At 44.1% G+C, this 15,480-nt stretch overlaps 10 non-coding genes across 10 annotated transcripts; all 10 read left to right on the top strand.

Annotated features, from left to right (window-relative positions):
• The first annotated feature begins 28 nt into the window (after positions 1-28).
• LOC148291850 (5S ribosomal RNA) lies at positions 29-147 on the top strand. The gene has a single exon (XR_015827419.1). It is a non-coding gene; the product is annotated as a 5S ribosomal RNA (ribosomal RNA).
• Positions 148-900: 753 nt separating this feature from the next.
• Positions 901-1,019, top strand: LOC148291849 (5S ribosomal RNA). The gene has a single exon (XR_015827591.1). It is a non-coding gene; the product is annotated as a 5S ribosomal RNA (ribosomal RNA).
• Positions 1,020-1,772: 753 nt separating this feature from the next.
• Positions 1,773-1,891, top strand: LOC148291848 (5S ribosomal RNA). Its single transcript, XR_015827418.1, has one exon. It is a non-coding gene; the product is annotated as a 5S ribosomal RNA (ribosomal RNA).
• A 753-nt stretch (positions 1,892-2,644) lies between these two features.
• On the top strand, positions 2,645-2,763 carry LOC148291847 (5S ribosomal RNA). The gene has a single exon (XR_015827417.1). It is a non-coding gene; the product is annotated as a 5S ribosomal RNA (ribosomal RNA).
• Positions 2,764-10,437: 7,674 nt separating this feature from the next.
• Positions 10,438-10,556, top strand: LOC148291846 (5S ribosomal RNA). The gene has a single exon (XR_015826667.1). It is a non-coding gene; the product is annotated as a 5S ribosomal RNA (ribosomal RNA).
• A 752-nt stretch (positions 10,557-11,308) lies between these two features.
• LOC148291845 (5S ribosomal RNA) lies at positions 11,309-11,427 on the top strand. The gene has a single exon (XR_015827022.1). It is a non-coding gene; the product is annotated as a 5S ribosomal RNA (ribosomal RNA).
• Positions 11,428-12,180: 753 nt separating this feature from the next.
• Positions 12,181-12,299, top strand: LOC148291844 (5S ribosomal RNA). Its single transcript, XR_015827021.1, has one exon. It is a non-coding gene; the product is annotated as a 5S ribosomal RNA (ribosomal RNA).
• Positions 12,300-13,052: 753 nt separating this feature from the next.
• LOC148291843 (5S ribosomal RNA) lies at positions 13,053-13,171 on the top strand. Its single transcript, XR_015826863.1, has one exon. It is a non-coding gene; the product is annotated as a 5S ribosomal RNA (ribosomal RNA).
• A 753-nt stretch (positions 13,172-13,924) lies between these two features.
• LOC148291842 (5S ribosomal RNA) lies at positions 13,925-14,043 on the top strand. Its single transcript, XR_015826666.1, has one exon. It is a non-coding gene; the product is annotated as a 5S ribosomal RNA (ribosomal RNA).
• Positions 14,044-14,796: 753 nt separating this feature from the next.
• On the top strand, positions 14,797-14,915 carry LOC148291841 (5S ribosomal RNA). The gene has a single exon (XR_015827066.1). It is a non-coding gene; the product is annotated as a 5S ribosomal RNA (ribosomal RNA).
• The last annotated feature ends 565 nt before the right edge of the window (positions 14,916-15,480 follow it).

Raw genomic sequence — 15,480 nt, 5'->3', positions numbered from 1 at the left:
TATATACTTTTAGGCGTTATAAGCTAACGGATGCGATCATACCAACTCACATGCACCGGATCCCATCAGAACTCCGAAGTTAAGCGAGTTTGGGCGAGAGTAGTACTAGGATGGGTGACCTCCTGGGAAGTCCTCGTGTTGCATCCCTTCTTTTTTTGCCTTGTTGACGTTTCAATTGTCGTGGGCGTTTGCTTTCCGTCATCTTATTCATCTGGATGTCTTTGTTTTATCACGACCCCTCGGCGCAGCGTGACAATCGGGGCACACTATGATTAAATACTCCTAGAAAGCCTAGGATTAACGAAGGAATTAAAATAGGAAAATAACACAGTTACCAAAAACTTCAAAAACTGGATTTCGGGCTAGTAAACGACGTCGGATGCCCGAAAAAGCCCACGACTCATGGCAACGCAATGAGTTTTACTCGCGACGCCGTTGCCTTCGAATCGACGGTTCGTGGGCCCAATTCTGAGTTCGGAGCCCAGATCAGCGGTTTGCCCGATTTGCCGTTGCACGCGCGTCGGTCCAGCTCCTCTCCAATAACTTACGCCATCTGTCCTACATCACCCCGTGGAGCTCGTCTCCAATTAACCGGGCACCGCAAACGAACGAAAGCGAAAAAACAGCAGGACTCGACGCCCACTGCCGAAATTATTGGGGTTGTTCTTAACGTTGTCAGTTTTTTGGTTTTTTTTGTTTTGGTTCAATTATCGTAAGGTAGGCCCCACAGCCGATCGGAACCGGCAGTTCGGCGGGCCTGCGCGCGACACGTGGTAGGGGTGGCGACGACAAGGCTTGACAGGCCATCTCATTTCATGCGGGGGGCGTTGGATAGCCAACCCATGGTCATATGGCATGGCTCAAACGTGGCTTATATAATTTTAGGCGTTATAAGCTAACGGATGCGATCATACCAACTCACATGCACCGGATCCCATCAGAACTCCGAAGCTAAGCGAGTTTGGGCGAGAGTAGTACTAGGATGGGTGACCTCCTGGGAAGTCCTCGTGTTGCATCCCTTCTTTTTTTGCCTTGTTGACGTTTCAATTGTCGTGGGCGTTTGCTTTCCGTCATCTTATTCATCTGGATGTCTTTGTTTTATCACGACCCCTCGGCGCAGCGTGACAATCGGGGCACACTATGATTAAATACTCCTAGAAAGCCTAGGATTAACGAAGGAATTAAAATAGGAAAATAACACAGTTACCAAAAACTTCAAAAACTGGATTTCGGGCTAGTAAACGACGTCGGATGCCCGAAAAAGCCCACGACTCATGGCAACGCAATGAGTTTTACTCGCGACGCCGTTGCCTTCGAATCGACGGTTCGTGGGCCCAATTCTGAGTTCGGAGCCCAGATCAGCGGTTTGCCCGATTTGCCGTTGCACGCGCGTCGGTCCAGCTCCTCTCCAATAACTTACGCCATCTGTCCTACATCACCCCGTGGAGCTCGTCTCCAATTAACCGGGAACCGCAAACGAACGAAAGCGAAAAAACAGCAGGACTCGACGCCCACTGCCGAAATTATTGGGGTTGTTCTTAACGTTGTCAGCTTTTTTGTTTTTTTTGTTTTGGTTCAATTATCGTAAGGTAGGCCCCACAGCCGATCGGAACCGGCAGTTCGGCAGGCCTGCGCGCGACACGTGGCAGGGGTGGCGACGACAAGGCTTGACAGGCCATGCCATTTCATGCGGGGGGCGTTGGATAGCCAACCCATGGTCATATGGCATGGCTCAAACGTGGCTTATATAGTTTTAGGCGTTATAAGCTAACGGATGCGATCATACCAACTCACATGCACCGGATCCCATCAGAACTCCGAAGTTAAGCGAGTTTGGGCGAGAGTAGTACTAGGATGGGTGACCTCCTGGGAAGTCCTCGTGTTGCATCCCTTCTTTTTTTGCCTTGTTGACGTTTCAATTGTCGTGGGCGTTTGCTTTCCGTCATCTTATTCATCTGGATGTCTTTGTTTTATCACGACCCCTCGGCGCAGCGTGACAATCGGGGCACACTATGATTAAATACTCCTAGAAAGCCTAGGATTAACGAGGGAATTAAAATTGGAAAATAACACAGTTACCAAAAACTTCAAAAACTGGATTTCGGGCTAGTAAACGACGTCGGATGCCCGAAAAAGCCCACGACTCATGGCAACGCAATGAGTTTTACTCGCGACGCCGTTGCCTTCGAATCGACGGTTCGTGGGCCCAATTCTGAGTTCGGAGCCCAGATCAGCGGTTTGCCCGATTTGCCGTTGCACGCGCGTCGGTCCAGCTCCTCTCCAATAACTTACGCCATCTGTCCTACATCACCCCGTGGAGCTCGTCTCCAATTAACCGGGCACCGCAAACGAACGAAAGCGAAAAAACAGCAGGACTCGACGCCCACTGCCGAAATTATTGGGGTTGTTCTTAACGTTGTCAGCTTTTTTGTTTTTTTTGTTTTGGTTCAATTATCGTAAGGTAGGCCCCACAGCCGATCGGAACCGGCAGTTCGGCAGGCCTGCGCGCGACACGTGGTCGGGGTGGCGACGACAAGGCTTGACAGGCCATGCCATTTCATGAGGGGGGCATTGGATAGCCAACCCATGGTCATATGGCATGGCTCAAACGTGGCTTATATACTTTTAGGCGTTATAAGCTAACGGATGCGATCATACCAACTCACATGCACCGGATCCCATCAGAACTCCGAAGTTAAGCGAGTTTGGGCGAGAGTAGTACTAGGATGGGTGACCTCCTGGGAAGTCCTCGTGTTGCATCCCTTCTTTTTTTGCCTTGTTGACGTTTCAATTGTCATGGGCGTTTGCTTTCCGTCATCTTATTCATCTGGATGAGCTAGGGCTGCTGGTGGGATTTATTAGTGAAGTGCATCAACCATTTCAGATTTTATAATGGAAGTGTTGTATGCATTAGTGAAGTGCATCAACCATTTCAGATTTTATAAAACAAAGTGTTGTATGCATTAGCCATACTTAATTCAGATTTTCAGCTTCCTTAGGCCTATATATAGTGAGGTTTCCCAAGCTTGTAAACACACCCCAAGGGGGGGGAGCTCTCAAACACTTCTCTAGAGCTCCCTTCCCTTCTCTCCCTCAAATTCTCTTAGTTTTGCTTTCTAGTTCTCAATTCTAGCTTTCTTTAATGTTTTCTTAGTTGTAATTTATTTTTCTTGTAATGTACATTCTTTCTTAAGTATTCAAGTTTAATTAGTTTCCAAGTTTCAATTATGGTTTTTGTTCTTATTCATTATGCTTATAAGTTAATATGCTAGTTTGAATGATTGATCACCATTTAGGCTTGCATGTTAGCTATCTTGGTTTGAATTAAGAGTATACACCATGCTTTAATTCGAATTGAACTATGAATAGGAAGAGTATGTATGGACATTCGACAACAGGGATTAGATACATACTTGGTTGTTTAAATTGTTCTTCTATGCTTAATGGGTTCCTAATGCTTAATTTTAGGTTAGACAACAAATGATCAAATTAGGGAATTAGGAACACAAGGTTATGACCACACACCATGGCTTAATCATACTTTAGCTAGAATCAATCCATTAATCTAATTGAACTTGGGAACTTATCTGCTTGAGTTAGTTATTTCTTCTTTCCTTGTTTTATTTATTTCCTTTATTTTTCATTTCTGTTTTGTGTAGGGAAAATGAATTGGATCATTCAATCACCAATCCTCGTGGGATCGACCTCGCACTTACATACGCTATACTACCGAACGGCTCGTGCACTTGCGAGTATCACAAGTTGAGGATGCAGCTTAATCCATTTTGGTGCAGCTGAAATCTACACAACAAGTTTTTGGCGCCGTTGCCGTTGATCGGTAACATTGTTTGATTCTATTTGGCTTTCCTACTTTATTATTATTATTATTATTTTCTTAACTGGACAATTTCAAGTTTTAAAGTTAATGACGTTAATGGACAAGTTGTGTTTGTAGTCCAACAGAAAAGGACAATTGCCCAACAAGCAAGAGAACTGGGTTTAAGTCCCAGCTTACACAACCCATTGGTGCTTGTTGCTTTGAAGCATGGAATTGGACTTGTGTTGATTTTTCCTTTTCATTTTTAGTTTTTTTTTATATTTCGTAATCCTTTAATTCCGTTTCAAGTTTTTGTGTGTGTTTGTTTTAGCAATGTAAATAGCTCAATAAAAATGGAGAGAGATGGCAACTTCAAAGATAGGAAGTGTGGAGTAGTGGGAGAAGTCGCGACCTCCAAATGCATCACGCTCGACCTAATCGCTTCAAGGGGGAGCATTTCAATCCTTTCTCTTTACTTGTTATTATTTTACGTGGTATGGTTAGTTAGTTTATGTCTGAGTGTTAAAACACATTTTTATTTCAAACGCTGCATTAAAAATAAAAAATTTAAAAATAAAAAAAAAAAAAAAAAAAAAAAAAACTTCTTCTTCTTCTTCTTCTTCATCTTCATCTTCATCATCATCATGGCTTGCCTCTATTTTCTCGCACTTGTAGAATCTGTAGCAGCTCCACATGGTCCTCATTCTTTCTCTGCAGTGCTTCCACATGCTGATTGGCACAGTAAAGCCGCTTCTGCAAGTCTGCCACCATAGCCTTCAAGGAAGCCACTTCCTCGCTCAGCGCGGCACACTCACGTGTCCTCGCCAGTAATCGCATGCCCAAATTGGTAGCCGAGACCGCATGGAGCACAGATAAAGTGTGGGACTCCTCTACTGCCACCTTGTCCGACCGCTGTGTCACATGCAGATGATCTGCCGGTGTGAGTATACTGCCAATCATGCCACCCAGCAGCACTGCTCTGTTCGGCCTTGCCTCAACAAAGTTCGGTATTGCCTCAGTAAAGTTTGAGGCCGTGCCGTGATGATATGTGGAGTTTGGGAAGACAGGAGTTGGAGGAGCCCTTGTCTGGGCATTCGGTGGTGCAAGTGAGAGCTCAAGGTTGAGATCATCAAGGTGAGTGCATGAGGATGCCATTTTTTTTGTTTCTGGATTTTTTGATGTTTTTCCTTGAGTTGCAGGAAGAAATGCTGGGTATCATCTGCTTGCAGAGGTGTGGTTTAAATAGACATATGCTGATGAGAGAGAGCCAACACCATTTCGGATTTCCCGGGCATGCTCGACCTAATCGCTTCAAGGGGGAGCACCTTTACTTTACTTTTCTTTTTTTTTTCCTCCGTGTTTTCTGGTGTTTAATGTTTTTGCCCGTTACTTTCATTTTCTAGTGCTTTGTGTTTTTGCCTTTCCCTTTCGGCTATCATCTTTGTCTTATTTTAGTTAGGGAAATGTGTTTTCTTTTCCGTTTGTCGTCTTTGTTTTATTTTAGTTGGGAAGTGTGTTTTCTTTTTCTTTTTCTTTTTCTTTCTGCAACCTTACTCTTTTATTTCCGAAACAAAATAACGAAAATACAAAAACAACAAAATAAAATAAAAACAACAATAATGCAGTAGGAAATCATTTCTTCTCGGTGCTTGGTGTCTCGACCATTGGAGCTTTGAGTTTGGCCCTCTGGCTGTCCTCTTCCGGGGCTTCACGCACAGCTTCTTGGGGCTCACCACTTGAGCTCCCAAAGATCGCAATCTTAGCTTGAGCGTAACTACTCTCACGATCTGCTTGCTTGCGTTTACCCGGTCGGTCTAGGTCCTCCAGCTGTTTTCGCATGTCGCGAGAGTACAACTCTACCATTTTTGATAGGTTTTTATTCTCGTCCCGCAATACTTCTAGCTGGTGTCGATTCACCTCCACTATCCTTGACCTCTCCCTTTTCAAGCTTTTTATAGCAGTCTGACACTCCTCAACCATACTTCGCTCCGCCGCCAACTGACCTTTCAGCACCTCTACCTCATGGGACTTCGCAAGTAGGCGATGACCCAAACTTGCGACTGTTGTTGTACTCTGCACGCTCAGTGCCAGGGCATCGCTCACGACCCGGTTGTCATCCCTTGTCCCCAGAACACGTATATCTTTAGGAGTCACTAAATTTCTAGCCACTCCAATGGCAACATCGTTGTCCAGGAGTATTGAGTCAGTTACTGTCACAGGCCCCCGTGCGGAAGCAAAGTAGGGCATCCATACTAGTGCCGCTGCTTGGCCTCGTGTCTGAGTCGGTGGAGCTAGGTTGAGATCCAACGAAAATGGGTAGTTAGAGGCCATTTGATTTCTCACTCTCTTTTCTTCTTTCTTTCTTTTCTCTTTTGTGTGTTTTTGAGTTTGCGTTTTTTTTTCACCCTTTCTTATAGACTTAGTCTTTGACAAACCCTAGCCATTGTAGCATCTGAGCATTTTCTGAATCTCCAGCATTCCTTGAGTCCCACAACCTTCTCGCCTTCCAACCATACCCAACTCATTTATCACGACGTGTCTTTTCTGAACGAACGCGTTCAGTAAAGTCTTCGCGCCTTTCCATGAGCCCGTAATTTTTGCTTGTGGAGCCTGCGGCGCCTCTTTGCGTCGACACGTGTCTCGCCCTGTCTGTTGGTCCCTTACACTGAACCGAGACATCATGATCCATGTTAAAATCCCGCTCTTTGTGTTGCTAATCACGGTTCGATAGTTTGTTTTTACAAACTAAATAATAATAAAAAGCCGGAATTGAAAACAAATTGTGGGTCGGGTTTCACTTTAGTTTGGGTTTCAAAGTGGGTTAAATTCACCATGGTTTGTGTTTCGAAATTGTGGGCTTTGGGCTTCAAAATTTTTTTGGGTTTCAGAATTGTGTGATTAGGGTTTACTGTTTCATTTTTTTTTTTGTTTGTTTGTGTTGTAATTTTTATTTTATAATTATTTTGTTTTTGTTTTCTTTTGTGATTTTGTGATATTTTTTTATTTGCTTTAATACCTTTCATTTGTTGTTATGACATTGTTTGTGGCTAATTTTTAAACATTGAGGACAATGCTCATTTCTAGGTTTGGGGGTATTGGAGTTTAGCAAGTAAACTTGGTTTTTCTTAAAATTTTTTAAAAAAAAAAATTTAAATTTCTTTCTTGTTTTGAATCTTGTTTAGTCACTTTCCGAACACATTTGATGAGATTGTGATAAATGTTTGCATGACTTAAATGAAAATTGAATTTTATTTATTATTTATTTTGTTTTCCTTGTAAATTTTTATTGTAAAAAAAAATTAATTAATTAATTAATTTGGCATCGTTCTAGCATGACATGTTCGAAACCTTCTTTGCACTTGCCATTTGTTTCATAATTTTCCAATTAAAGGATTTGCATGATCTAAAGAATTGTATCAAGCATAAATTAGACTTATATAACCATATAATGTGAGCTTTTGAGCCTTGTGCTTCATTTCATGAATGTTATACACATACTCTTATTTTCTTGTCATCAAAGTTGTTGTTTGATCTCATTATTCATTGATTTGGTTGATCACTTAAAAGTCATTCATTCTTATGCAATTTGATTTCATGACATTTAAGAAGTGATATTAAGGCCCTCTTTGGATCGTTTGTGCCTCTCAAGCTAACCTTATGCATGCTTAAGCATGATTTTCCATTGTTAACCATTTTGAGCCTACATGTAAACCTTTTCTTTCATTTTACCAATTATATTTCCTCGCCTTAGCCCGAAAAACAAATATTTACCTTTCTAAGGAACTCATGAGCTCTAATTCGGATGTGTTTTTCATGCTAAGTTTGGGAAGGGATATTACATAGAAGAAAAAAAGAAAAAAAAAGAAAATCACACAATTGGTGAAAGAAAAGAAAAGAAAAAAGTTATGATTAAATGGTAGTTGAATGAAATTTTGTTTTTGGGTTTCATTGGTGTTTGGAAAGGAGTTTAAATCATTGTAAATGAAGGTATAAGGAGTTTTGATCGTGTAAAAGAAAAAATCTAATCGTGATGATTCGAAGTCTTGTAAACAATTGTTTTATGCTCTTATATTTTGAGTTTCTTGGACTTTGTTTTATCCATACCCTTCATTTCTTACTCACCTTACACCCTTGGCCCCATTACAACCTATGCTAAAGACCTAAATTGATCTTAAATGTCATGTGGTTGAATTGCATTTATTTTTCTACTTTTAAGTGTTTGGCATCCTTCTTGAGATCATATTAATGCAAGTTCTTCATCTTTCTATTGCGAGTTAAGTCCCTTATGGTTTAACTCTAATCTCATGTTTATAACTGAGTGTTGCATTGTAGCCCTCTTCCGAGTGATTCATTTGTGACAGGACAACTTCGGTGAGATTTGAAGTTGCATTTGTGCTTGGTATGATTTTTGAAATTGTGTGAAAACTAAGATTGGGGAATTTGTTGCATTTGGCTATCACACTAATACACTTTGAACATGTTATGTTTTGAACTTTGCCGCCTTGTAAATAATGTCTAAAATTGAGCTTTTAAACTTTTGAGTCATGTGCATGAGTCATTTCTCTTCATAAAATGTTCGGAAAGATTGTTTTGAGTTTTTATTTATTTATTTTTATTTTTATTTTTGTTTTGTTTTTGTAATTATTTTTGTTTTTGTGTTTCTTTTATTTTTGCTTAAGGACTAACAAATCTAATAAGTTTTCTAACCACTTTGTTTTGTAGAGTTAGTAAAACGTTTGTGGGTATCGTTTCTGTTAAACCCTCAGGAGACACAACTCCTCCTACTAGGGATGCCTAGAGGTTTAAAGGCTTGTTGCATTCGCTCAATGCAATCGAGTTACCTACGAAAGTGGTCTAGTTAACTTCTTGTTTTGTTTTTAACTTTGTTTTGTGTTGTTTTGCTCGAGGACTAGCAAAATCTAGGTTTGGGGGTATTTGATCGGTTCATAATTGTATATCATTTTGTACCCTTCTAGCTTATGATTTGGTTATGTTTTTGAGTTAAACTTGTGCTTTTAATCCTTTTTGTGTTTATCTTTCAGTTCATTGAGCTTTAGGTAATAATGATGGCTTTGGATAGTAAATGATGCAATCCATGCATGTTAGGGCCTAATTTGGATGAATGGATGAAGAGCTTAAAGACAAACTCAATTTTGGCTACAGTCCCCTGCCAGCCCAGTTTCGTAGGTCATATTGCAAGCTTTGTTTCAGCAACCTACATAGCTCGGATGAGGCCACATTCTTCATGAAAGTTGTTCCAATGGGTGTGTAATATAACATATCCAAAATTCAGCCATATTGGATAAATATGGAGTCTGTTACCTAGCAAACACAGAGCCATGCTCAGGATGGATTTTATCAGCGCGCAAAATGAGTTAGCAATTTGTTTTGGCCTTAACTTCCTCCTCCGACCTTGGATTGGCCCAAATGATATATGGCTGGAAAGAAGACATTCTGAACTTCAAGTTTGAGTGCTTAAAGTCTTAATTTGCTTAAGGGAAGCCCAATTCGTAAGCCCTTGAAGTTGCTGGTCATGCTGACCTCAGGATGAGCTATTATTTCTGGTTGGAAGCTTGGTCATGGTGACATGAAGATGAGCTAGGGCTGCTGGTGGGATTTATTAGTGAAGTGCATCAACCATTTCAGATTTTATAATGGAAGTGTTGTATGCATTAGTGAAGTGCATCAACCATTTCAGATTTTATAAAACAAAGTGTTGTATGCATTAGCCATACTTAATTCAGATTTTCAGCTTCCTTAGGCCTATATATAGTGAGGTTTCCCAAGCTTGTAAACACACCCCAAGGGAGGGGAGCTCTCAAACACTTCTCTAGAGCTCCCTTCCCTTCTCTCCCTCAAATTCTCTTAGTTTTGCTTTCTAGTTCTCAATTCTAGCTTTCTTTAATGTTTTCTTAGTTGTAATTTATTTTTCTTGTAATGTACATTCTTTCTTAAGTATTCAAGTTTAATTAGTTTCCAAGTTTCAATTATGGTTTTTGTTCTTATTCATTATGCTTATAAGTTAATATGCTAGTTTGAATGACTGATCACCATTTAGGCTTGCATGTTAGCTATCTTGGTTTGAATTAAGAGTATACACCATGCTTTAATTCGAATTGAACTATGAATAGGAAGAGTATGTATGGACATTCGACAACAGGGATTAGATACATACTTGGTTGTTTAAATTGTTCTTCTATGCTTAATGGGTTCCTAATGCTTAATTCCGTTGCACGCGCGTCGGTCCAGCTCCTCTCCAATAACTTACGCCATCTGTCCTACATCACCCCGTGGAGCTCGTCTCCAATTAACCGGGCACCGCAAACGAACGAAAGCGAAAAAACAGCAGGACTCGACGCCCACTGCCGAAATTATTGGGGTTGTTCTTAACGTTGTCAGTTTTTTTGTTTTTTTTGTTTTGGTTCAATTATCGTAAGGTAGGCCCCACAGCCGATCGGAACCGGCAGTTCGGCAGGCCTGCGCGCGACACGTGGTAGGGGTGGCGACGACAAGGCTTGACAGGCCATGCCATTTCATGCGGGGGGCGTTGGATAGCCAACCCATGGTCATATGGCATGGCTCAAACGTGGTTTATATACTTTTAGGCGTTATAAGCTAACGGATGCGATCATACCAACTCACATGCACCGGATCCCATCAGAACTCCGAAGTTAAGCGAGTTTGGGCGAGAGTAGTACTAGGATGGGTGACCTCCCGGGAAGTCCTCGTGTTGCATCCCTTCTTTTTTTGCCTTGTTGACGTTTCAATTGTCGTGGGCGTTTGCTTTCCGTCATCTTATTCATCTGGATGTCTTTTTTTATCACGACCCCTTGGCGCAGCGTGACAATCGGGGCACACTATGATTAAATACTCCTAGAAAGCCTAGGATTAACGAAGGAATTAAAATAGGAAAATAACACAGTTACCAAAAACTTCAAAAACTGGATTTCGGGCTAGTAAACGACGTCGGATGCCCGAAAAAGCCCACGACTCATGGCAACGCAATGAGTTTTACTCGCGACGCCGTTGCCTTCGAATCGACGGTTCGTGGGCCCAATTCTGAGGTCGGAGCCCAGATCAGCGGTTTGCCCGATTTTCCGTTGCACGCGCGTAGGTCCAGCTCCTCTCCAATAACTTACGCCATCTGTCCTACATCACCCCGTGGAGCTCGTCTCCAATTAACCGGGCACCGCAAACGAACGAAAGCGAAAAAACAGTAGGACTCGACGCCCACTGCCGAAATTATTGGGGTTGTTCTTAACGTTGTCAGTTTTTTTGTTTTTTTTGTTTTGGTTCAATTATCGTAAGGTAGGCCCCACAGCCGATCGGAACCGGCAGTTCGGCAGGCCTGCGCGCGACACGTGGTAGGGGTGGCGACGACAAGGCTTGACAGGCCATGCCATTTCATGCGGGGGGCGTTGGATAGCCAACCCATGGTCATATGGCATGGCTCAAACGTGGCTTATATACTTTTAGGCGTTATAAGCTAACGGATGCGATCATACCAACTCACATGCACCGGATCCCATCAGAACTCCGAAGTTAAGCGAGTTTGGGCGAGAGTAGTACTAGGATGGGTGACCTCCCGGGAAGTCCTCTTGTTGCATCCCTTCTTTTTTTGCCTTGTTGACGTTTCAATTGTGGTGGGCGTTTGCTTTCCGTCATCTTATTCATCTGGATGTCTTTGTTTTATCACGACCCCTTGGCGCAGCGTGACAATCGGGGCACACTATGATTAAATACTCCTAGAAAGCCTAGGATTAACGAAGGAATTAAAATAGGAAAATAACACAGTTACCAAAAACTTCAAAAACTGGATTTCGGGCTAGTAAACGACGTCGGATGCCCGAAAAAGCCCACGACTCATGGCAACGCAATGAGTTTTACTCGCGACGCCGTTGCCTTCGAATCGACGGTTCGTGGGCCCAATTCTGAGGTCGGAGCCCAGATCAGCGGTTTGCCCGATTTGCCGTTGCACGCGCGTCGGTCCAGCTCCTCTCCAATAACTTACGCCATCTGTCCTACATCACCCCGTGGAGCTCGTCTCCAATTAACCGGGCACCGCAAACGAACGAAAGCGAAAAAACAGCAGGACTCGACGCCCACTGCCGAAATTATTGGGGTTGTTCTTAACGTTGTCAGTTTTTTTGTTTTTTTTGTTTTGGTTCAATTATCGTAAGGTAGGCCCCACAGCCGATCGGAACCGGCAGTTCGGCAGGCCTGCGCGCGACACGTGGTAGGGGTGGCGACGACAAGGCTTGACAGGCCATGCCATTTCATGCGGGGGGCGTTGGATAGCCAACCCATGGTCATATGGCATGGCTCAAACGTGGTTTATATACTTTTAGGCGTTATAAGCTAACGGATGCGATCATACCAACTCACATGCACCGGATCCCATCAGAACTCCGAAGTTAAGCGAGTTTGGGCGAGAGTAGTACTAGGATGGGTGACCTCCCGGGAAGTCCTCTTGTTGCATCCCTTCTTTTTTTGCCTTGTTGACGTTTCAATTGTGGTGGGCGTTTGCTTTCCGTCATCTTATTCATCTGGATGTCTTTGTTTTATCACGACCCCTTGGCGCAGCGTGACAATCGGGGCACACTATGATTAAATACTCCTAGAAAGCCTAGGATTAACGAAGGAATTAAAATAGGAAAATAACACAGTTACCAAAAACTTCAAAAACTGGATTTCGGGCTAGTAAACGACGTCGGATGCCCGAAAAAGCCCACGACTCATGGCAACGCAATGAGTTTTGCTCGCGACGCCGTTGCCTTCGAATCGACGGTTCGTGGGCCCAATTCTGAGGTCGGAGCCCAGATCAGCGGTTTGCCCGATTTGCCGTTGCACGCGCGTCGGTCCAGCTCCTCTCCAATAACTTACGCCATCTGTCCTACATCACCCCGTGGAGCTCGTCTCCAATTAACCGGGCACCGCAAACGAACGAAAGCGAAAAAACAGCAGGACTCGACGCCCACTGCCGAAATTATTGGGGTTGTTCTTAACGTTGTCAGTTTTTTTGTTTTTTTTGTTTTGGTTCAATTATCGTAAGGTAGGCCCCACAGCCGATCGGAACCGGCAGTTCGGCAGGCCTGCGCGCGACACGTGGTAGGGGTGGCGACGACAAGGCTTGACAGGCCATGCCATTTCATGCGGGGGGCGTTGGATAGCCAACCCATGGTCATATGGCATGGCTCAAACGTGGCTTATATACTTTTAGGCGTTATAAGCAAACGGATGCGATCATGCCAACTCACATGCACCGGATCCCATCAGAACTCCGAAGTTAAGCGAGTTTGGGCGAGAGTAGTACTAGGATGGGTGACCTCCCGGGAAGTCCTCGTGTTGCATCCCTTCTTTTTTTGCCTTGTTGACGTTTCAATTGTCGTGGGCGTTTGCTTTCCGTCATCTTATTCATCTGGATGTCTTTGTTTTATCACGACCCCTTGGCGCAGCGTGACAATCGGGGCACACTATGATTAAATACTCCTAGAAAGCCTAGGATTAACGAAGGAATTAAAATAGGAAAATAACACAGTTACCAAAAACTTCAAAAACTGGATTTCGGGCTAGTAAACGACGTCGGATGCCCGAAAAGGCCCACGACTCATGGCAACGCAATGAGTTTTGCTTGCGACGCCGTTGCCTTCGAATCGACGGTTCGTGGGCCCAATTCTGAGGTCGGAGCCCAGATCAGCGGTTTGCCCGATTTGCCGTTGCACGCGCGTCGGTCCAGCTCCTCTCCAATAACTTACGCCATCTGTCCTACATCACCCCGTGGAGCTCGTCTCCAATTAACCGGGCACCGCAAACGAACGAAAGCGAAAAAACAGCAGGACTCGACGCCCACTGCCGAAATTATTGGGGTTGTTCTTAACGTTGTCAGTTTTTTTGTTTTTTTTGTTTTGGTTCAATTATCGTAAGGTAGGCCCCACAGCCGATCGGAACCGGCAGTTCGGCAGGCCTGCGCGCGACACGTGGTAGGGGTGGCGACGACAAGGCTTGACAGGCCATGCCATTTCATGCGGGGGGCGTTGGATAGCCAACCCATGGTCATATGGCATGGCTCAAACGTGGCTTATATACTTTTAGGCGTTATAAGCAAACGGATGCGATCATACCAACTCACATGCACCGGATCCCATCAGAACTCCGAAGTTAAGCGAGTTTGGGCGAGAGTAGTACTAGGATGGGTGACCTCCCGGGAAGTCCTCGTGTTGCATCCCTTCTTTTTTTGCCTTGTTGACGTTTCAATTGTCGTGGGCGTTTGCTTTCCGTCATCTTATTCATCTGGATGTCTTTGTTTTATCACGACCCCTTGGCGCATCGTGACAATCGGGGCACACTATGATTAAATACTCCTAGAAAGCCTAGGATTAACGAAGGAATTAAAATAGGAAAATAACACAGTTACCAAAAACTTCAAAAACTGGATTTCGGGCTAGTAAACGACGTCGGATGCCCGAAAAAGCCCACGACTCATGGCAACGCAATGAGTTTTGCTTGCGACGCCGTTGCCTTCGAATCGACGGTTCGTGGGCCCAATTCTGAGGTCGGAGCCCAGATCAGCGGTTTGCCCGATTTGCCGTTGCACGCGCGTCGGTCCAGCTCCTCTCCAATAACTTACGCCATCTGTCCTACATCACCCCGTGGAGCTCGTCTCCAATTAACCGGGCACCGCAAACGAACAAAAGCGAAAAAACAGCAGGACTCGACGCCCACTGCCGAAATTATTGGGGTTGTTCTTAACGTTGTCAGTTTTTTTGTTTTTTTTGTTTTGGTTCAATTATCGTAAGGTAGGCCCCACAGCCGATCGGAACCGGCAGTTCGGCAGGCCTGCGCGCGACACGTGGTAGGGGTGGCGACGACAAGGCTTGACAGGCCATGCCATTTCATGCGGGGGGCGTTGGATAGCCAACCCATGGTCATATGGCATGGCTCAAACGTGGCTTATATACTTTTAGGCGTTATAAGCTAACGGATGAGATCATACCAACTCACATGCACCGGATCCCATCAGAACTCCGAAGTTAAGCGAGTTTGGGCGAGAGTAGTACTAGGATGGGTGACCTCCCGGGAAGTCCTCGTGTTGCATCCCTTCTTTTTTTGCCTTGTTGACGTTTCAATTGTCGTGGGCGTTTGCTTTCCGTCATCTTATTCATCTGGATGTCTTTGTTTTATCACGACCCCTTGGCGCAGCGTGACAATCGGGGCACACTATGATTAAATACTCCTAGAAAGCCTAGGATTAACGAAGGAATTAAAATAGGAAAATAACACAGTTACCAAAAACTTCAAAAACTGGATTTCGGGCTAGTAAACGACGTCGGATGCCCGAAAAAGCCCACGACTCATGGCAACGCAATGAGTTTTGCTTGCGACGCCGTTGCCTTCGAATCGACGGTTCGTGGGCCCAATTCTGAGGTCGGAGCCCAGATCAGCGGTTTGCCCGATTTGCCGTTGCACGCGCGTCGGTCCAGCTCCTCTCCAATAACTTACGCCATCTGTCCTACATCACCCCGTGGAGCTCGTCTCCAATTAACCGGGCACCGCAAACGAACGAAAGCGAAAAAACAGCAGGACTCGACGCCCACTGCCGAAATTATTGGGGTTGTTCTTAACGTTGTCAGTTTTTTTGTTTTTTTTGTTTTGGTTCAATTATC

The sequence above is a fragment of the Prunus avium genome, chromosome 8, assembly GCF_965620075.1.
Source record: "Prunus avium chromosome 8, drPruAviu1.hap1.1, whole genome shotgun sequence".
Classification (NCBI taxonomy): Eukaryota; Viridiplantae; Streptophyta; class Magnoliopsida; order Rosales; family Rosaceae; genus Prunus; species Prunus avium.
Note: the sequence above shows the minus strand (reverse complement) of the source record. Positions and strands in the feature narration are given on the sequence as shown.